We start from the raw sequence: 22616 nt of genomic DNA, 5'->3' as shown, positions 1-22616 counted from the left end.
AGAATCAAGATTTCCACTTCATACATCGTGAACTGATCATGAAGTTGAGATGCGAATGAAACATGTTGGGTGTAAGCTGTCCTTTTTGTCATTGTACTTACTAAAGGTGCAATAGTATGTTAGAAAGAAAGGGAAGATACGCATTATCTATAGTGTGGGTGAGACCATATACCAAAGCTGACTGGATTCCTTAATCTTTACAACCTGGGGACCAAAAATGTTATGGATGGGAGCCACAAGACTTACACCTTGGAAAATCAGAAGTAGGGAAGTAGAAGATGGGCTTTTGGGATTGTTTACCAGATAGATGACTACTCTATCTCTAGGAGGTCTATGGGTGACTCAGCTTTAGCCATGGAGCTGGCATATAAATCAGTCTCATAATTTTAGCTGTTTTTTTGCCTTCCCAGCCAGAGATTCAGATTGCCCAGATGTATTCCTACTGCAAAGTATTGTTATCAGTTGTGTAATGAAACTCTGTCATGGGAACTTTATTTGACCTATCCTCTAGACATGTGGCTCAAGAATCATAGTCTGGAAACCCCTTTCAAATACAGCCAAAATGTGGCTTAGGATAAAGAAATATAAGCAGGTATAAGTCTTTTAAAGACAGTAAAAAAAAACCAAAACCAACTCAAAGAAACTTGTGTAACTGAGGAACTAAACATCTACTCTTTGCAAGCATGAATTTTGACTTGAAGTTTAACTGACCCAAGTCTGATCCCATTAAAATTATCCCATTAAAATGAAAGGACATCTTACTGATTTCATTGACCTTTCAATTATGCAGAACAGAAATAACAGCACATTAATATTTTTTAACATCTAGAAAAAGTGTTTACAGGAAAAATTATCTGGTGACAAAACAAGCAGCGGTTAAATGACATATAGAAGGAATGAATGATAGGCTTAATACAACATTTGCGTGGAATCTGCACTAATGGTATTGTTAGCAGTTTTTTCAGTCTTTAAGAAAGGTAGAATTAGGGTTTTAATGGAATTTAGGGGAACAGTGGTTCCCAGAATGACTCCAAGACTGAAAAGATGAAGCATTTTTTTTTGTGAGGAACTGAAAAATTGATGCTGATTGAAGGCAGTGAAATTATCAGACAAAAGCTGAAGATGTGAAAAGGAACTGGAATACATAATGAATGGTATTCTTGAGCTGTAAAAGTAAAATGGATGCACTTGGTACTGCCATGTCTCAGAACTTTTAAGCGTTGTTCAATGCATGAGTAATAAGTAAGGAGGATGTGCTTTAACTGCTGCATAGCTATATAGGGTCAGTTGCCCAATTACTTAGGTAATAGAAGATGAATATAAGTTTGAGACCCCTGGTTTACATCCTTTTGCATACCACCAATCAGTTCTGTACTTTCTAAAAGACTATAGAAATATGTGTGAGTGTTTCAGAATATCTGGGACTGCAGGAAAAACTAAAAATGTTATGCTTGAATCTTTGTAAGAGTCTGTGACAGACTTTTTTTATAGAGCTTTTAATTTTTTTTTTTTTTTCCCCACTTTTAAGTCTGAACAAAAGACTTAAACTTTTGTACCTGGAGAATAATTTGTATGATTTTCTCTGTTCCCCCCACGCCTCATGCTATAGCAGCATATCCTGAGCATGAAAAAAACATTGACTGACTTCATGATGTAAGTCACTGATTACTTGTAAAAACCCAGAATAAACTCCAGACATCAAGGCCCATAATCCAGCCAGCTGGTGTCTTACTTTCCAAGGAAATAATCCAAATGGCAGCTCAGATGACTTTGTTTCATGAGCAATCTGAACTATGGTGCAGTATCTTTGAAGACAAATGGTTTCCTGAGTTTTTCATATGAACATTACACTTCAGTAAGTAATTGTGAATGTAATGATATGGTGTGTGTATATATATATATATATATATATTTAAATTCCAGTGTTGTCAAGGAAAAATGTGCGTGCATTACTGTAATGTATTGTGATTTACAGTAGGGCACCTCTATCCACATTACTGTATACCAGAGAAGCAAGAGTATCTGTTGGTTCTTATCTATCTACTCACAGCTGTATTTAAGCAACTAATACACATTTCTATAAACAACTTGATTTATAGACAAAGTTGGCCACAAAGGTATAAAGTTTTCTTGAAGGGTAGGAGACATGTCATTCCTCTTTGGTTTAGTGGGGAGATCACAACCTTCCAGCTCCTGTCGTGCCTTTTGGTGTTCAGTAATAACCATTTTACTCTCCATAACACTTGCAAGTCCTTTTCAATTTATAATGTATTTTGTACTTTCCTAAATATTTATTTTCATGAAACAAAGAAGGGCTTTTTGTACTTTTGTGTAGTTACTGGCATTAACTTTCTTGATTTTAAGTAGAAACAGAGGAATTTGACTTGCGTGTTTTTTTTTCTAATTTGGGATCGTTAGCCAGTTAAAGAACTGTAGTGGTCTCACCAAGAGTGATTTCTTCACTCTATGCAGAAGAATGACTGAGGGTTTTCTTCCAGATATGAATCTTTCTGCAGTTCTGTCAGCACTTTTCACCCTGAGATATCTTTTTTTTTTTAAAAAAAAATAAAAATACCCATCCATGCAAGGTTATATATTACGTTACTAATTCTCTGAGACTGAATTGGTGTAACCTGTGTGACATACCTGAGCAATTTATAGGTATTTCCCCAGAATGAATATTAGATTGAGCCATGCACAGCAGTAGCTTTAATTGACATGTCTTCATTTTTTGTGATTGATCCCCGCAGCTTGGGAACTAGTTCTGTAATTCTGGATCACAGCAATGCTCCGTGGGTATTATTATAATAATTATGCCTTCCTGATGAATTGAGAGAGTTAGTGCAGCAGTGTTTTCAAAGGTGGATTTGTCAGCCTTAACATCATTTTCATCCTTTCATGCAACTAAAACTTGCAACATAAGAACTGACACACTGGATCAGATAAGAGATAGATCTACTTAATTTTTTTGGCCTGATTAGTGGAAGAAAAACTTGAAGTAGAATAATTGAAGAATTAGGGCATGAAAAAATAAGAATAGCCAGAGTGTTTTTTCCTCAGTTTCTGTCTCAGATTCTACCAGTTGGTGGCTTTAGGGACCTTATGAACTGGAATTAGCATATATATTGTCATGTTTAGAAGCCACAGAATTTATAATCAATAAGGCGTTTAAAACTTTTTGGCACTCATTTTGGAGCTGAGAATTACCCCAGATCCTTGAGCTAAGCAACTTAAAATGTCAAGATTTTTTTTCTTTTATGTGGTTTTTAAGTCTGTTGCCTAGTAATGTCCTTTAGTGTCCATAATTTTTCATCTGTGAAAAATAGTGAACAATGGTTCCCAGTCCACCTGCTCTATAGCATTTAAAGTCTGTTGCTTCTTTTTCAATAGTGCATTTTCCAAACTGAAAAGTCCTTGAAAGTGTGCCTTTTCTCATTGCAGATAATTTTAAGTTGTTTGATTTTAACTGGGAGAGCAGGTTCTTTTCAAATTATTTTTGGCAGGTCTGGAATGTTTTCTCTAGCAATTCTTTTGTGCATTTTATGCTCAAAAATAAGATAAACAGGTTTTATATGTATTTAAAATTAAAATATGATAGAAATATCGTAGAAAACAGGGATGAAAGGGATCTGAAGGTATCTTTTAGTCCATCCATAGTACTAAGTGAGTAATAATTATACCAGTTATTTCTGAGAGATGTTTGTCTAGCTTGTTCCTAGTGGACCTTTATAGTAACCTTGCCATGATTCACTGTTCACAGGTATTAAAAAATTTTTTTAATATCTTCATTTAGTCTCTTTTTCTGTAATTTCAGGCAGTTATTTCTTGTTTTATTTACATTGGACATAGTGAACTGATTTTTTCCCTCCTCCTTTGTGATGGCCTGTACTTGAAAATGCATATCGTCTTCCTTAGTTTTCTCTTCTAGAAGTTGATAGATCCTAATTCTTTCAATCTTACTATAGAATTTATGTTTTCTAGTTTTTTTATTGTCATTGTTGCTTTTCTTTGTAGTCTTTCCAGTTTGTTAACATCTTTGAGTGAGTAAAACTGGATCCAGTTCTCCTGCTGAGTTCTTGCCAGTGCCAATGAAAACAGAAGGATTACTAGTATATATAGATCTTTCCATGGTGTGTTTTTTGCAACAACATGACATTGTTAACTTGTCACCTTAGTGTCTTGATCCTTTCCTTTAGTAGAAAAAGACAACTTCTTAATCACTTATTTATCTTTCTGAGTTTATGGAGTTGATTAATTCTGATGAATTGTGTGTTCATTTCTCAGGTTTGGCAAGATATCTTAAAGTCACATTTTGTTTTTTCATTCTAATGCCATCTGCATATTTCTAGTCTTAGTATTTGGGGTTATTAATAGAAGAATTGAATATCATATGGTCCTGCAAAATCCCATTTTTTAAACACTCTTCCAGTTTAACAGTGAATTGTTGGTGGCTCAACTACTGTTTCCCAACTAGTTTGGCATCCATGTTATATTATTTTCATTTGGATCATATTTTTCTTTGGCGTGCTTATGTGAATAGCTTGAGATTTTTATGAATATCTTGAGATTGGTTACCAAATATGACTGTTTGTCCTTCAACAAAGCCAATTACTCTGTCATATGAAAAAAAATTGATTCATTTGACATCACTTCTTGGGAAGTCCATACTGGTTCTTCTAGGTGTTTACAAATAGTCTAAAGCAGATTACTTGCTCCAGTAAGTCTCAGAATCAAAACTGACTTATCTATAGTTCTCCAGTCTTCCTTTTTTTATGTTAAGATCAGAATTATGTTTGTCATTCCCTAGTTTTCTGGTATCACAACTGTTCCCCAAGAGTTCTCAAAACCACACTTTGAACAGCACTGAGATTTTATCAGCCATTTTTATTCTTAGGAAAAAATTCACTATATCTAGCTAGTATTAAAACATTCCAGTATTCTGTTACCTGTTGTCGTGTCCCATCCATGTCCCCCCTCCCCTCATCCCCCCGAGTAACAGTGAGATTTTTTCTTTCCCCACTCTAGTGGTAATTGTACTAGCTATTACATCAGCACTACCCTTAGGTAAAGAGTGATGCAGAGAAGCATCAGCTTTTTGGTGGTCTTGGCATAATCATTCAACAGATTTACAGATGTGTCAAAGGGAGTTTTAATAGAGTTAACCCTCAGTCTTTCAGTATAGTTTTAGTAATTTTGTTTGTATGTGAGTTTATTTATGACATTCTTATAAAAGTTTGTGAATGAAAGGGATAATGCTGTCTCATCTAGTACAAAATACTTGGACATTAAAAGTTGATAGGATAGGATAGAATGCATTTTGTAATTATGATAGTTAATGATCCCAGTGGGATTTGGTATCTACCAGCATCCAGTAACTTTAGCACAGACAGGTGGTAAAGGATGGGGAAATATAGTTGTAGCCTCAGGCAGATAATTGGTTCATGCAGCTGTTTCATGCATTCTGGCAACATGACTCAGTTAAAATCAAATAACATTCCTCATGCCAATATTTCTTACCTGCATATGAAACCAGTTGTCTTTCATTTTGCAAAAACATGATAATTCAAAGAGCATTAAAAAATGTACTGTTTCTCACACAGAATTTATATCTTGCAGCTGCACACTAATCCAAGTGAAATGGAGTAGAGTTTCACTTTATCAGCCAATCATAACTTTAAACTGTTTTTACAATTCATTGTACAGTTTTTAAAGCCAGATTTAAGTCTGTATATGAAGAATAGTCTACTTGATGCATGAAGCCATAGATTAGTCAATATGTATTTAAAGAAGTACTTCAGTAATAACAGAGAAATTACTTTAGAGAATTTACGGAGTAAAGTCTGAATGATACATATGGAATGCAACTGTTATGTCATCAGTGCAGTTAGAACTATGTGAAAGAAGTATGAAAAAAAATACAGTTAATTTGCTCAAAATAATCTCTAATCCTGGTACTCTTTTACAGTGGTCATATCTAGATTATTAGTCTATCCCATATCCTACCTGCTTGTTAGCCTTTTTATTTCTGAGAGCATTTATGTACCTAGTGGAAGACAGTGGATCTGTTGTGTCAGGGTAAGATTGAAGCTGTTCATTATCTCCTTAACTGGAATCATGGAAGAAGACAAACAATTACATTTCTGCTTGTGATTAGATGTGCCATGTAAATATGGTAGGAGATTATCTTTGTCCTCCCAAGACACTGCTGAGAATTCAATTGCACCTCTGTAGTGGGAAAGCCGTATCTTGGTTCCTCTGTCCTGTTTAATTCCCTCTTATGGATTATTAGAATTAAAGAATTATTAATTCCTTATATTAGCAGGAAAGAAGGAAAATCATCATAATGTGCATACTTAGCACTTCTTGTCACATGCCAGTGCTTAGGTGGTGGTTAATACTCTCAGTCTATGGCATAGATTTGGGACTGAATTGTATACCCAGAGAAATGTTGCATAATTCATCTTTATCTGAAAGTGTCAGGAGAATCATAAGATATTGATTTGGCCTTTTTTTCTAACTCCCATGAGAATTTTTTCTTGTGTCAAGATTGTGTTTTAGCAAGAATGAAAGGATTAGAAAAACTTCTGTTGCCAGTATTCAAAATGTTTGTCTTTCATACCCATACTGTTTTAAACATATATTTGGTGGTTCTTCAGCAGTCTTTTTATTCTATACAGGCTTAGTTGAATGTTTTAATGTGTGAAAAGGGTTTTTTTAATTTTTAGAGGGTTTTGGTGCTTCAGGAATTAGTCATGTCGTTGCACAATAGAAGTTACTGAAGTGATTGCACAGGTGACATGATCTTCATTTACACAACACATGTAAATATACTCAAACGTAGGTACACTGTCATGTACTATTTTGCTAACTGTTAAGTATGACTTAGAAAAGACAACTCCTAGGAATAAAAAAATACTATTCATTTTATGCCTGCTCAGTCCTTTAAAATCTGTTTACTATGCCAGATACATTTTTAAATTTATGCCAGTCATGATATTTGTCTATTTTTTCTGTCATCAAGCTGTTAAACAGATTACTATTCAGCATTTTTGTATGAATAATGCCTTTCCTGATTCAACTCTGTTTTTTAGAAGTAACTTCCTGCTATAACAATATTTTCTGGAAAAAAGTCAAGAATACTTAAATACGTTAAACTGGTTTTACAAGTTAACAATTCTGCTCTAATTAGTCTTCAAGCTACCTCTGACTCCACAGATTTAAAGCTATCAGAGTTTACTGTTTTGTGAAAAATATGTTTTACTTTGTTTGGACATGCTTGTCATAAGTTTCTCAGTATATCATTATCCTATAAAACCTCCCACTGGCAGTGTCTGAGAGGAAAAAATATAGTGTAAACTATAGAAGACCTAATGGCAGCTTCCTGCCAACGTTCATTCTTGAGTCAACAATGTTTGTTTTTGCTTTTGTGAAAATATGTCACAATCTAGTCTTTCATATAAGTTTGCTAGTTTTATTTATCAGCTCAGTAGAGCATATATCCACATCTCTTACTTTTCCCTATTTTTTTCTCCTTTTCATTCCATGATATCTGTATTTCTGGTCATACCACCAGTGAGTGTTTGCACACATAAATTATACACCTAAAACCACTCATCACTAGAAAATTTACTGCTTCTAATATCTTTCTCATGAACAGTTGTGTTTATTTCTGAGTTGACTTCTCTGCTAAAGACAGCAATGCTCTTAGCTTTGGTTCAGTTCTTTGTTTTTTCAAGACTCTCTTTTTAGATATTAGAGTGTATATAGGACCACGTGGGCTTTTAACCATAAGCCTGTGCTGGGAATATTAAAATGGTTTTAGTTTATAAATGCAACTCTGAGTAAAAATAATAGTGGACTGATATCTGTATTAACTATACTTCTTTGACCCTGCTGAAGCCAAGGGCAGTACGTGGGAGCAGAATATATCCTCCTGACAGAGAACATAATTGGCTTTTCTTTTTTCTCTTTGAAACCCTATTTGAAGAAGGCTGGGGGAGGGAGAAAGGTTGCTGTCCTTTAAGATAAAAAGCTTGAATCTTCTTGCCTATGTCCAGGAAACATGTTATTAGGTTTGGGAAATCTTTTATCTTCTGGGCCTCTTCTTGGCAGCTGAAGTACTAACTTTAAGTAAAGAAGAGACATACTACAAATACTGTAGGTGCTCTTCTTGTCTCTCTTTTTAAATTTCTTTGAACATTCTTTGCCAGAATTTTGGGGTGTTTGAATGTGAAATACTTAGTGCTTTTGTAGTATTACAACAGCATAGTAAGTTAACAGTGTTATTATTTTTATTATTATATGTTACTGTGCATTTATAGCAATGAGAGTTACTCTCTTGTAATGACTAATATTCCCTCCTCTTGAGGTGGAATATTGTATTACGTTACGTGAAGTACCATGAGATACATCTCAAATGAAACTGTACTCATAATGCAATACAGAAGGATACCAGTTTTTCAAACAATTTGTACAACACTAAATTTTTCTGGGTGACTTGGTTTGTATCATAAGGAGTCACTGTCAGACAGGAAGACATGTATAGCAGGGAAGTTTGGATAGCCAGGATAATACCGTGAGTATTTAAGTTTTTTGTTGACCAAATACATTATCTGTAGAAAAGCTGTATTTCTTTTTTGTTCATTTATAGAAAGCCTCTTTAATATTACACAAACACATGAATTTACTGAACAGATGTTGTATTATAAGCCATTGCTTTTGATCCTGTCATGAACAGTAGATTTTGGATAAGTGGCACCAGCACAAAAAAGACCCCAGACTGAAAAACCCCAATTTATTACAAGAGATTTGTTGAGTTCTGATTTTGAATAATAATTTTATTTACTCATTGTAAACAGTGTTTCTTAAAAGGATAAAGGGTTTTAAGTGCCCAGCTCTCTTCATAGATAACAAAATATTCAAAGCACATTTTACATGTTTTGGCTTACCACTAGTTTTTCGTATATTTTGTGTTTGATAGTCCAAGGAAAATGGACCTATATGATTATTTCACATACAAATGATTTAATTTTATTTTGTTTAATTTTATTTCATTTTACTTTTTACTAGCCTTGTAACAGTATTCTTCTCAGTATCCATTATACCTATCAAAATCAAGAAAAATCCAGCTTTCAATAAAAAAATGCCTGCAGTTGTCTAAGCTATGTTGCATAAATGAATGAAATTATTGAAATATCCTACAGTCTCTGTGGAGATTTTGCTTTGTCAAGGTGTTTCCTGTGGAATTCCTTTTAGAGAGGGGAAGGAATCTACATGTCATTTACGTGCATATGTGTGTGCTCACTGAAGTGATTTTGAAGGTCTTATGTACGCACCAAGAAACTGGAGAAATTAGGTATTTGGGAATGGAAATTGGTGGTCTTCCAGGCAATATTGGATCTAAAAGTGCTAAATCCTTTAATAAATAAACCTTGATTCAGACTGGAATGTATTGGCTTGATCTAAAAGGTGATATTATGAGGGACTTTTAGCTGTTGACTAGCCTCAAAGATAATTATCTGCACATTCCAATCTTGTTCTGCCATCAGCAGTGCCCGAGGTCTAAATGGAGCAAATGCTATTTCCACGAGAAGTATATTATATTTAGACTATCCTCATTCTCAAACATTTCAAAAAAATACTTGCATCTGACTAGAAATAAGAATAATAAAATAATTAAATAACTCTATAACCGGCTTCATAGAGTCCTGTGTGCTTAACACAGGAGTCATAATTTCAGTGATTGTAGGCATTTTTCAGATTATGACATTGTTTATTGTTATATTTTTAGCTACTATTTTCATTAGGATAGGAATGAAAAAAATATTTGAATATTTTGGAGGTGACTTGTCTTAAAATCGGCATGATGTTAAGGATTTTATTTATAATACAGATCAGATGCTTAAGAAATTTCATTTACTGTATCATGTACTGGAGCTAATTTGAGAGACTGAATAACCCATCTGAAACAGTATATATGTAATTTATGCACTGAAGAGTCATGTTTCTGTATCAAGCACCTTGAAATGAATGGAAATGCTTTTCTGCCTTAAAAAACTGCCTACTTAATTCATAGTACATAATTGCTTACTTAATACAATATAAATCTAAGAATTTGTTGTTTGCTTGTTCATGAGTTTTACCTGCACAAGTAAAATAGAAATTTGATTCTTTAAAAGACTTAACTGCTGAGTATAGCAGAGACTTGTGGAATAAAATTTATGGGACAGAAGCCTGTACAAAGTTGAGAAAGAAAGAGAGGTAATTTATAACGTGCTGTGTAAATAGATATGTTTGTAAACACACCCTAATATGGTTTTAATGTGTCCTCACTTGGGCGATTATGTGTTGCTTGGATAGGGACTCCAGATTTTAAAAAATAGTTCAAATGTGCAACTGGATGTGGACGTAGTAATCTCTGTCCTCAAAACCCAAGCCTGTCTTTGGCTGAGAGGGACATAAGAATAGTAAAAATAAAAGATATGTCCTGATGAGAATTATTATATGGAATATGAACGGTGGCACAGGTGTTAGTTTACATGAAAGATCAAGCAGATCCAAAGTGTAGTTCTCATCAAGGCCAGTTTAAGCCTCCTAGCTGTAAGTTTTGTAAGTCCTGTCACTTGTCTTCTTAATGCCCATATCTTTTGCCTTGAAATAGAGTGAATAATCCCAACGTGTAGATCTGCATATTTTCTGTTTATGTTCTTGCATGTTGTCTCATGTGGGAAGCGACTTGAGAGAAATTTTAGGTGAGGAATAAGAAGACAGCTTATGTTAGTTAAAGATTCTGTTACTACTTTTCCTTTTTTCATCTGGTGAGAAGTATTGTTCTTATCAAACTTTACCTAAAAAAGTATTTATTCCTGTATAAAAATTAGGCTTTTATATGTGCCCATTGCTTTGGTATCTAAATAATGTTCATACAAGAACGGTTACAACAGAAAAATCTTTAATAAATTCTGTATCCATACCAAAACTTTCTTCGTACTACCTGTAAATAGGATTCCTGTGTCTAATTAGGCAGCCTTTTGTAAGGATTCCTGTTGTAATGTGAAATGCAATTTAGGAAGCATGAAAGCTCTATCCAAATATTGACAGCTGCTGTTCTTCAATATTTACTCTACCAGATGGCAAAACCTGCTTGTAATCACTAAATGAGAAAAGCTGCCTTACCCCAGTTGTTCAGCATATAACCCACGAAAAGGCTGAGCAATAGAATCATAGAATCATTTAGATTGGAAAAGACCTTTGAGATCATCAAGCCCAACCGTTAACCCAGGGCTTCCAAGTCTATCACTAAACCATGTCCCTAAGCTCCGTATCTATGTGTTTTTTAAACACCTCCTGGAATGGAGATTCCACCACCTCCCTGGGCAGCCTGTGCCAATGCTTGATAACCCTTCCAGTGAAAGAATATTTCCTAATATCCAATCTACACGTCCCCTGGTGTAACTTGAGGCCTTTTCCTCTTGTTCTATTGCTTGTTATCTGGAAGAAGAGAACCTGCCTCCACCTTTCTACAGCCTCCTTTCAGGTAGCTCTAGAGAGCAATAAGGTCCCCTCTGAGCCTCCTCTCCGGGCTAAACAAACCCAATTCCCTCAGCAGCTCCTCATAAGACTTGTGCTCCAGACCCTTCCCCAGCTCCATTGCCCATCTCTGGACACGCTCCAGCACCTCAGTGTCATTCTTGAAGTGAGGGGCCCAAAACTGAACATTTGGATTTGAGTTGTGGTCTCACCAGTGCTGAGTGCAGGGGGGCAATCACTGTCCTGGTCCTGCTGGCCACACTGTTCTGGATGCAAGCCAGGATGCTGTTGGCCGCCTTGGCCACCTGGGCACACGGCTGGCTCATGTTCAGCCATACATCAACAAGCACTTCCAGGTCCTTTTCTGCCAGGCAGTTTCCCAGCCCCTCTTCCCCAACCCTGTAGCATTTTGTGGGGCTGTTGTGACCCAAGTGCAGGACCTGGCACTTCTTGTTGAAAATCATACAGTTGGCCATTGGTCCAGCTTGTCCAGATCTCTCTGCAGAGCCTTCCCACCCTCAAGCATATAAACACTCCCACCCAACTTGGTGTTTGCAGGTTTACTGAGGGTGCACTCAATCGCCTCATCCAGATCGTCAATAAAGATATTAAACAGAACTGTCCCCCAATAACTGCTTGGTAACAGTTGGGAAATCAATCAACTTCTGTGGGGAAGATCTGTTAGAATACTTCACCTGTCACATCTTTGGGCTGAGAAAATAAAAAGGCAAAGACATTCAGTTAAGTGACTACTGAGCAAAATCTGGAACTGAAGAGAATTCCAAGAATAATATAGTGAAATGTTCCAATATAACCTAGACCAGCAGGTTGGGAAGATGAAGCAGAAGAGAGAGCGAGCTGACTCAGTAAATTCTGTGAACTTGGTAAAGAGGCCGATCTATGGTACTTATTCCATTGTAAACCAAATGGGAGTAGAATAGACATAAAAACTGAATGGCAGAGTATCGTACTGGGGGAGTAGTTGTGGACAGTTACGAGAGGGAAGAATTAACTGAACTCATAGAACAGAGAGCTATGCACCATTTTCTATTGCCTTTTTCTATTATTTTCTTGTACCTGGTAGATACTGGGATAGTTTAAGTACTCTGGAATAGTAATAGTGATGGTGAATAGAGGTGTAAGTATTATAACCTTTTCCTCCTCCCCTTTTCAAACCCTTTCCCCCCCTAATGAAGCAAAATCTATCACTTAGTAGAAATGCATTGCCAAGTGCACATTCAGCCGTTATATCATTAACTGCATGAGGGGGAGGCAAATAAAAAGTGTAGGTGCAGGAACTTTGAGTTACAAGATTTTAATACTTGGGCCAAACTCTCACAAACTGATGTGAAAGAACTGAAATCTTTGTTGCCTTGTAGGTGAGGCAATAGTTTAAGTGACAGCTCTTTTTCTTCATCTGGGCATCCTCACTGAACCTTATTTTGTTTCAGTGATAGTCAGACAGTGTGGTTTTGTTGCTTGGAAAAGAACAAGTTCTGTAATTCAGTGTCTTTGGGTTTTGTTTCCCAATAATGTTTTTTATTCATTGTTAACTGCTGCTGTATTTCACAAAGAGATGGAGATTAATTTTTCAGGAGCTCACCTGGGGTAAAACCATTGTGATAAAGTCTCTTTGCTTCCTTTTTCAGATAGTGGTTGATAAAAATTTTGCAAGTTTTAGAAGGACAGTATTTCTTGGGCTGTCTTCCTACCCTTGTCAGTGTTCTTTCCCCCACCTGATTTTCTTCTCCCATCTCTCTAATCGTAGTGAGCCATTCCTACAGAGTTTTTCTGCATTCTCTGTGTGTATAATTCTGCACATTCTGTCTCTTTGCAACTTCACTCTGCAGGATTGGATGCTGTTTTTGCAATTGTGTGTAAGGATCTGTTTAGTCGCTGCATAGTTTCCTCCTGAGCCAGTGTGCCTGCAGCATTGTGGGGAGGCATCTATGGGCTCTGTTACTGCTGCCTCAGCTTTTGCTAAGTGTCGGCAACCCTGCTCTCAGAGGCTGTGCAACCACCCTCACCTCTGGCTCCCTTTTTGCACACACAGTGTTTCCTGAGACTGTTGTTGAGTTCAGTTCGGCATCCTGCTCCCCCAGCACTGCTTTTTCCCCACACAGGGAGTTGCTCTCTAGCGTGTTGATTGAGGGGAGGGCTCTGTGCTCTGTGACTGATTTATCCAGTAAACTTATTACTGTGTAGTAGGTGTGGGGGTAGTTTCATGAACAGGGAGCTACTATTTGAGCAAGATTTCTACTTAGCACTCTGAAGATTTGACATGCTGATTGTAAACTGCCTTCATGGGGGAATTCCTGCTGACAAATTCTGGGTAAATATTTTTGCTCCATCATGTGATCATTCCTAGCTTATCATGTGTTAATAATGGAGTCCAGTTGTCAGACATTTTGTTGTCTCCCACAGGCCTCCCCCGACTGCCCTATGGATCCTATCCTGGACAGACTCAGGAGCACTTCAGTTCTGTTCCTATTGACTGGTCTCTTCCTGGACTGACCCTTCAAAGCAGTTTTTAATTTTTTTTCTGTATGAAAGATTTCCTTTTAAGGAACTTTTTTCCCCAGAAAAGTACCAGAATTGACAGAATATAACATTTATTTTTAGGGCTTAAGTGCAGCTTATTTGACCTGTAGAGGCAGAGTCCATATTGGTAAACTTGTGTTGCTTATGTTCATACCCTGTCTGAAACAAGTTAGTTAACTGTAGTCCTGCCTCATGTGTTCTCCTGTACTTCACCCGTTGCTCTGGATAAATTTGAGCAAGGATGTAACTACCAATTGCTATACCAAGTATTAAAATTTCTCTTGATAACTGTGATCTGCAAAAGGGTGTGCCAGAGTAGAACTTGGCTCTTTAATGTACAGGCATATCTGATTTTTCTTAAGGTTATTTATATAGCTGATATTGCATTATATGCAATAGGAATTAATTTTAGTTTTTAAGCATGTAGCATGTCCATGCCACTGTGACTTCTGTAGGTGTGCCAAGCAATAAAATATTGCATAAAAAATGTTATAGTAAAAATGCCACAGAATTAAGTAAACAGGGAAAGATTATCTGCATTAGGAGAAGAGCACACATAGAGCATCCTTGGGCATTCAGTACTCACATGAACTCTGTATTAACATTCACAGTACTAAAGATGGTGTCAAATTTCTTTAGGGCAAAAGCTATACCTTGTTACTAGTTGCATGAATCTTTATTTATCTTGCTGCTTATCAATATTATTTAGCTTGTGTGAAAACTAGATAGGAAACTGTATTTTCTAGGATTTCTCACATAAAACTATCCAAGTATTTTCATACAATAACATTTTTGCTTTAATAAATCTTACTTGCTTTTTCACAATATGTAAGCACGTTTTAGTGTGGAGAAACTTTTATGTACGTAAACTACCTGTTTGCAGTAAGACTTTACATGTGCCATGTGATTCTCTGCTGCCTTTGAAAATATTCTAAGGGAGAAGCGTTTCTAACTTTAATAATATATTAGGATTATGGATTAAAAGCAGTGGAGAAGTAGTTTTGTGCAGTGTAACCTAACAAGTGTGCTAAGAATCAACTTTTGGCAAGAAAACTCCCAATTTGCCCTCTCTCCCTGAAGTTGACCTGGTGGATGAAATAGTAGATGTGTGTATGATTCTAGGCATGCCTTCTCCAAAGATCAACATTTGTACACACTTTAGTCACCTTTTATACGCAGTGCTATTGACATTAACCAGAGAAGCCAGTCTGACAGCGCTGTACTTTAACACCAGCTAAAGAGTTGCTCTGCTCTACTTGCATGGTTTATCTAAAAAGACTCAACACTGAAATCACACAGCGTAATTGTTTTCGGTCTATAAGAGTTCTCTTCCAGATACAATATCCTTTAGGACAATTGAACGTCCTACTGAAATTAACATATGTTCAATAGCTAATTCAATTACTTTATTTTTGTACTTCTGAATACATTAGGTTGAGCTCTGTAATTTATCAGTGTATTATCTCTAAATCTGCTTTCATTTGCACAACTATAAAACACCTTTAATGCTACTTCTGTAATTAGGTTTGCACAGTATCAAATGAGTGCAAGTTAGAGCAAAACTGAGGCCATCAGCCATTTAAAACAATCATGGACTTGCTCAAATGAAGCTCAATGGAAAAGGAGGGAAAACTAATAAGATATGTCAATGAAATGTTTAATTTTCAAACTAAATGAAAAAAATAATTGAAAAGATGCTACTTTTTTGTAAAAAGTGTAATTGCCCAGTTGCTCTGGTGCTTTGTCTTGTTTCCATTACAGTGCACATCTGGATGACTTCTAGAGTTGAATGGGGCCAACAGTGAGTTAGCCCTTGTCAGCAAGATTACCTTGGACAAAGAACATTTGTTGACTGATTCTTGCAACACTTTGAATACTGTATCTTTGACTTGGTTCAAGGTGTTGTTTTTTGTTTTTGTTTTTGTTTTTTTTTTTTCTAATTATTTAGCGTTGCAAAATCAGAATGTGATATTAATTATTCCATCTTATCACTGCATTTTGCTGGTAATGAGAGAGTCTTATTTGGAGTAAAACATTCCAGCTGCATCTGCAAGGAGTATTGGGCCATTTTGCCCATCCTTTTCAGTTTTGCAGGAGGTCCCATTCACATTTTGACACTGGGTTGTCATACAATGTTTTCTAGTTGAAACTAATTGAGAATACTATAACTGGAGGCCAGCTGTGTTTCCAAGATGAAGTGTTTAAATAGATTATAGTATTTCTGGGACTGCAGTGGAAGCATCGTTTTTGTTTTCATCTGTCTAGAAACATGATCCTAGAGCACAGAGGTTAACATTATTTCTACCACCATTTTAATTTGATTTAATTGAAGCTATATATGTATATATAGCTATATTAAAACATTTTGGCGTTAGTTTTGGTTGTTGTTTTGGTTTGGCTTTTTAAACTGATCATTATTCTACTTATTATTACCAATATTTTCCAAAATTATTTAATTATAGCTTTTAGTTATAGGTGAAATCACTATATTAATTGGAAGATCAGATAGTGAGTCAAAGAATTATAATGTTGTGGTCCTAACCTTATTGAATTACTGAGGTTTAGAATAAAATATGATCCATGTTCACCAGTAGCAAGAAAATTAATCATTTTAATACAGTTCCCAGAACTGTCTTGCAAAATCTTAAATTAACTTAGTAAATACCACTGCATTATTAATTCTTCCACTTAGGATATATATTTCTTTTAATCTATGGGAGTCCGCTAATTTCTAGAAGATTTTTATGTAGAGGTGGACATATGTATCTGTCATATTACCATGCTAATATAAATTATCATGACTGGTAACCACCACAGGACACCCAGCAGGGAAATACTAAGGAAACTGAAGGACCTTCTCTCCCTGACTGTGGTCTGTACAAGTCTAGATGGGAAATATGTGCTCTATCTATACCATCTCTCTTCTTTATCTAAATAAAACTAAACCTTGTGTATTTACCAATATAGCACTTACCAAAAGGATTAAAATATTTTAAATCCCACGTTATATAATAAAGTAAACTCAATAAGGTTTCCAATTTCAAATTCTGCAGCATGGCACCCCCTCTGATAATTGTGCTGTTGCCTTCCTATGGAGATGGCAAGCCATTTCATGAGGATTGCTATTTCAGTGCTTCTGGTAATCTGTGTTATACTACTGCTGCATTGCTGGTTGACAGCATTGGGCTCTACTTGCGTAGTCTATTAAGATTTAAAAAAGAAAAAGGACTATTATCCTGGATTTTATAAATGTTCTACTTAATTTTCTGTCAAATCCTTCACTTATGATATTTATTGTAAAGTGTATATACACTCTAGAGTATGGTTATATTTTTTCTTCTCTAACAATACCCAAAATTGTGAGAGACGTGTCTAATATCTTCGTTTGGAAAGGTGCAGGAGCGTCAGCCACCATAACTATACTGGGTTTTTTTAGACCTGTTTCCTGGGTTTAAAAGCTGTGATGGAAGAAGTCAGAGGTGAGGAATTTGGCTGCGGATGATAAATGGGATGGGAAGACAGTGGAGGGGAGAGTGACAAAGTTTATTTCCATGACTTGCAGAGCTCAGTATGACACTTTGCTATATCTGTTTGTTTTTGTGAAAAACATTTTTGTAATGAAACTGTTTAGGCTCTCGTAAGTTGGAGAAATTCCTATTAGAAACTAAGAGACAAGGTATTTACAAACCATATTGCAGAATGGTGTTGGCAATTTTAAGAGCAGTAGGTCCACATGACTTGTGTGCTGGACGTCCTGTAGGTGTGTAATTAAATTAGTCATGAGGTAGAGTGGTTCTCTGTGTGGCCAGCAGCAGCTACTGGTGCAGGATCCTGTGGTGTCTGGCACTCATCCTTCACTTTGCAAATTATAGGCAATCCATTAGTGTAAAAAGCTGAAGCCTCCAGCCTGTGAGGCAGAAGAGCTGGTAAGTGGATATTTGTGTGTACAAATCCAGGTTTTTATCTGTTTTCCCTCATCTCTCCGAATGTGTTATCTGTGCCCTTTTATTCCAGTGGCAGTATAATTTATAGGAAAGCCACAAAGAGAAACTTTAAGGATTATAGTCTTTCCTTTTTTTCAATCTCATGCTTAATCATGGAGGAAAAAACCAAATATAGTTCTTATTAATGTTCACAGAACTGGAGATAACTAAAATGTATATAGTTTGTAACTTGGGGTGGGGGGGTGGGGTGGTGGGGTGGTGGTGGTGGTGGAAAGCATTTCCTTAGCAAACGATGGGAAAAAAAGAAATCACCTTTGAAAACAGCTGGATGGATTTTTACATTGGTTGACGACTTATTATAAAAATGCAGCTGACATAACCCTGTACTGGATGAATGTAATACTTTGTTAAACTTTTTTTTTATTTCATATTTGTTATCTATAATGGTTAATATTCTTGTATTAAAGAAAAGTGAAGAATCTATAAGTAAATAGTAGGATTTATTTACTTTACTATGTAAAATTTATAAATGATCTGTGTTTACTAATACAAGATTAGGTTTTAAAGCAGGTATGGAGTTTTGTATAGCTACTGATACTTGAAAGAGTCAGTTAGAGAAATCCAAAACTCTTGTATTTATCACCAATATCATTGGTAAAATGAAGTGCCAACCCTTTCAAGATAGTAATACTAATAATACTAACCCTGACCGCTGGAAAGTTGCCAGCTCTTCGTCATCCTGCAGAAATATATTATACTTGGACTGAGAAAACATGCAATTGTCCATCCCCCTCCTTATTCCCACAAACTGGAACAGTATTATGTTAGCATGAGTTGTGCTGAGCCGAATCCAATCTGGAATTAAGAATGCTCCAGGGCATTTTTAATAAACTGTCATTCATTTGAACTCTAACCTTCTTTAATTGGCAGAATCTGGTAATGCAGATGTATACTTCAATTACATTCATTTCTTCTTTTCTTATCTCGGTGTGAAACACTGCTGATAGGACTTGAAAATGTGAAGCTGCAGAAGCAGTAGAAAGTGTTCATTTAAAATAGGCTGACAAATAAAGAATTATAATAGTTTAGTTTGCTGGTTTTCAGCCATTCTGAAATGCAAACCTAATTCTAGCAGTGGTTTTAATAAAATCTTTGAAGTACAGAGGTCAGTTAGGCTTTCTAAAAGTACAAAAAAATTAATGGCTTTTATTAGAAAATGCAAGGGATAAAATGAGGCCGTTGTTTTGCGAAGGGGAAGAAAACCCAGTTAATAACGTATGCAGGGCATAGAGTGCTTACTAGCAACAAACTTTGTATTCCAGGCGGTTCTCACAGTAAACTCTTTCAAAACGTGGATTCTTATTAATTCTGTAGCTGGTAGCTAAAATGGAAAACTTTGTAATTAGCCGTAGTTAGACTAAGAACCGGAGTGACGGGGAAAGGCGCATGCCTTGGGGCGCGGTGTGCCAGGCTGCGGAGGCGCTGCCCCGGGCGGTGGCGGTGCCGGTGCCGGTGGCCGCAGCGCTCCGGGAGGTGTCGCTGCAGGGCCGGGGTGCGGCCAGCGCCGGGCACAGCGCGCCCGGCCCCCGGTACCGCCCGCCCCTGCTGCGCCGCCGCGGGGCGTTCGGAACACTGCTGCCCTGCCAGAACGCGCTGCTGATCAACAGCCATTACTTTGGGAGACTTTTCTCTGTTTCTAGGTAAAGAAAGGTCTTAAGGATGCGTATGTGATAGTTAAGGTAGAATAGCTGCTTCAGTTTGGGAGGCAAATGGCTGGATGAGATAGTACAGGTAACGGGTACGGTCATGAATGCGAACTTTTATCTTGCTCCTTTGTACAATGGTAAAAAAAGTGTGTAAATGTGTCACTTGGTCATTAATGAACTGATACTGCAATAGGGGACTCAGTTCAGTGTCGGGAGAGTGGAAAAATTAAACTGTAAGGCAGGACCACAGCAGTCCTTGGAGAGGAAAGGGCTCCTGGATGCATAGTGATTCTCGAGGTGAAGTGCCCCTAAATGCAGCCAAAAGACAAGTATTTGCCATGGGTCAGAAAGTTAAAATTCTTCAGTAGTAGTACTGGGTTTATTTCCCATTCTTACAGTAGGACTAAGAGGAAGTAAATCAACTTTAACCCTTTTTATTTTTTTTAAATAATATCAAAGACAGCATGTGCTTACTTAATAATTTGATTTGTTTTACAATGCTTTTTTCCACTTAGCCTTTTATATCTAGATAATACTGCTTTCGGTGTTTAAAGTTAAATTTCCACTGTAATATATCTGCTGCAGCTATATAATAAACATGCTAAGATGATTGTGCAACTTCAGCCTTCACACGTTTACATTTGATAGTAGTTGGTTTAAAAAAACCAAACCCATAAAAATCAGTTTCTTCTGCACATGCCTGCCAGTTGGATTCTGCTGTAGGTGTTGGTGAGACAGTTAACTAGGAAAGCATACAATGCTGAACTTGGGTCATATTCAAAAAGTGAAGGAAGAACTAGCTGGCAAATAATTGTGTTGAAAGTGTAAATGAAAGTATAACTTTCAAGTCTACATGTGTTAATGATTTGTGGTTTGAAAAAGTTTTCATATTTAAATTTTTAAAGGTTTTTTCCCTCCCTCTTAATCTTTGATCTCTTTTGTCTGGTAATATAGGAGTATGTTATTAATATACATTAACTAATCCACTGTTTTGTTTTCCACAAGTCTTTAATTCCCTTAAATGTTTTAAAATGTAACTGATGTGTTGTATCAGAACTTAGGTGAGCATTCAGTCAGTCAACAGGTTGGGTACTAAATTCAGCTGAACCTGTAGGAAAAGGAGTGCAATGGTACTAAAGATATGGAAGTGCTGCTACTATCCGTTTTACATTCTCATCTGGCAAACAGATCTGCAAGTGTGGACTGAGTTGGTGTTTCAAGATCCTGTCTCAAAGCAAGAGTCTGTATGAATGAATGAATTTGCAGTCTTGAATCCTTACTACTGTTTCCATTAATGTATGCTGCCTGGAATTGACTAGCAGGCTGGAGGCTTAGCAGAAACTATATGCAGTTTCTAAAAACCACAAGGACAACCCTAAAAAATAACCTGAGAAAACAGGTAGAACTATCATGTTCTGTTTTAGCAATCAAGGCTTGTCCTTGTTGTGGAGACAGCATGGGTTTGTGTTCTTGTACTAAAACAGAAAATGAAGTATCTGGTATTATATTAGAAATTGAGTATGTTTTTAAAGAAATCTGTCTCCCTCGTTCTGTTTTTTGGGGGTTTTGTTTTTATTATTATTTTTAATTTTTTGTGTGTTTGTGTGGTTTTTTTAAATCCCTCCCCGCCGGGATTTAAGTGCAAATCCATCTTTTTTATTTCCCTCAAGTATATTTTCTTTTTGCTGCTTCTACTGTAAAAGTTCACTAGATAGTCATTTTACAAAGATAACTAAAGCCTTTATCTTTCTTCATGGTTTGCTCTAGTGGAATCTTGCACTCCTTGCTATTTCATTTGTATCAGTATTACCCTGGCTTTACTTTGAGTAGAAGGTTGAACAGAAGTAGTTTCAATGGTATTGGTGGTTTTTTTTATTGATTCTGCATTCATGAAGTGTGTCTTCTTACACGCTGAAAGGTATCAGACATGTTCTAGTATTCCATTGATCTTATTATACTGTTCATCAAGAATCAGGTGCAGCTGGTGTAAAGGGGTAAGTAATCAGTATATCATTTTCAGACAGAATGTGAGTCTTCATTATTAATTAGATGAAGACTGTATTATTAATTTTGCTTTATTGAAGCTGTTATATAGGAGGCAATGTGTGTTCACAATGAAACAGAAATATGTGGCTTATAAACACTGATGGCATGTGAGTAGGATTTCAGTAACAACAACAAACAACAATTAAGCATTAACTTGGCAGAAAACATCTTATTTTCTCTGTAGCCGTACTGATTATATGACCACAGTGAATATTTCAGGCTTTTCAACACACCAGCAAAAGTGAACACTTTTCAATGACTTGTATAACATGAACAACTGGAATATAATCTCTTCCATTTAATTTTATTTAGATTTCCTTCTGAAGTGTTCACTAACTTATAACATGTTAATATTTAAACCAAGGAGGCGAGCAAGAAAATACAGGAAATAGGGCATTCATCCCACAAGTAAATTTTCTGCTGCCAGACAGGTGTCACATGTAGTCTCCATTCTTTAGTGTGTTCTTTAAATAATGTCATAGACCATGTGATACAGTTTTCTTTCTTCTGGATTTTCTTTTCTGAAACAATGAAGGTTTTCTGAATTCCTGCAATAAGCAATTTATCCTACATCCAGTTGACATTTACCAATGCTAAAGAAAGAATGGGATCACCCTAACTTTCCTACGTTTCATACTTTAAAGATTCTCACAGTTGTCATGAGGAAAATAACTCAGTTGTTGTTAGAGCAGTAACAGATGTTTAAAGTTTAGAATCATACAGCACTTCAGTGGTCCCTTTGAAGGGACCACTAGAGGCAATGAGGTCTAAACCCCTGCTCAAAACAGGAATAACTTCGAAGTTGGATCAGATTCTGCAGGCTTCATTCAGTCAAGATCTGAAAATACCC

General features: G+C 36.3%; 1 protein-coding gene across 12 annotated transcripts in view; it reads left to right on the top strand.

Moving 5' to 3' along the window:
• ERC2 (ELKS/RAB6-interacting/CAST family member 2) overlaps positions 1-22616 on the top strand; it is a 481052-nt gene that overhangs the window by 287972 nt on the left and 170464 nt on the right. The gene's annotated exons all lie outside the window — the stretch shown is intronic.

Source organism: Falco punctatus, assembly GCF_963210335.1.
Source record: "Falco punctatus genome assembly, chromosome: 4".
NCBI lineage: Eukaryota > Metazoa > Chordata > Aves > Falconiformes > Falconidae > Falco > Falco punctatus.
This window is presented reverse-complemented; position numbering and strand designations above follow the sequence as displayed.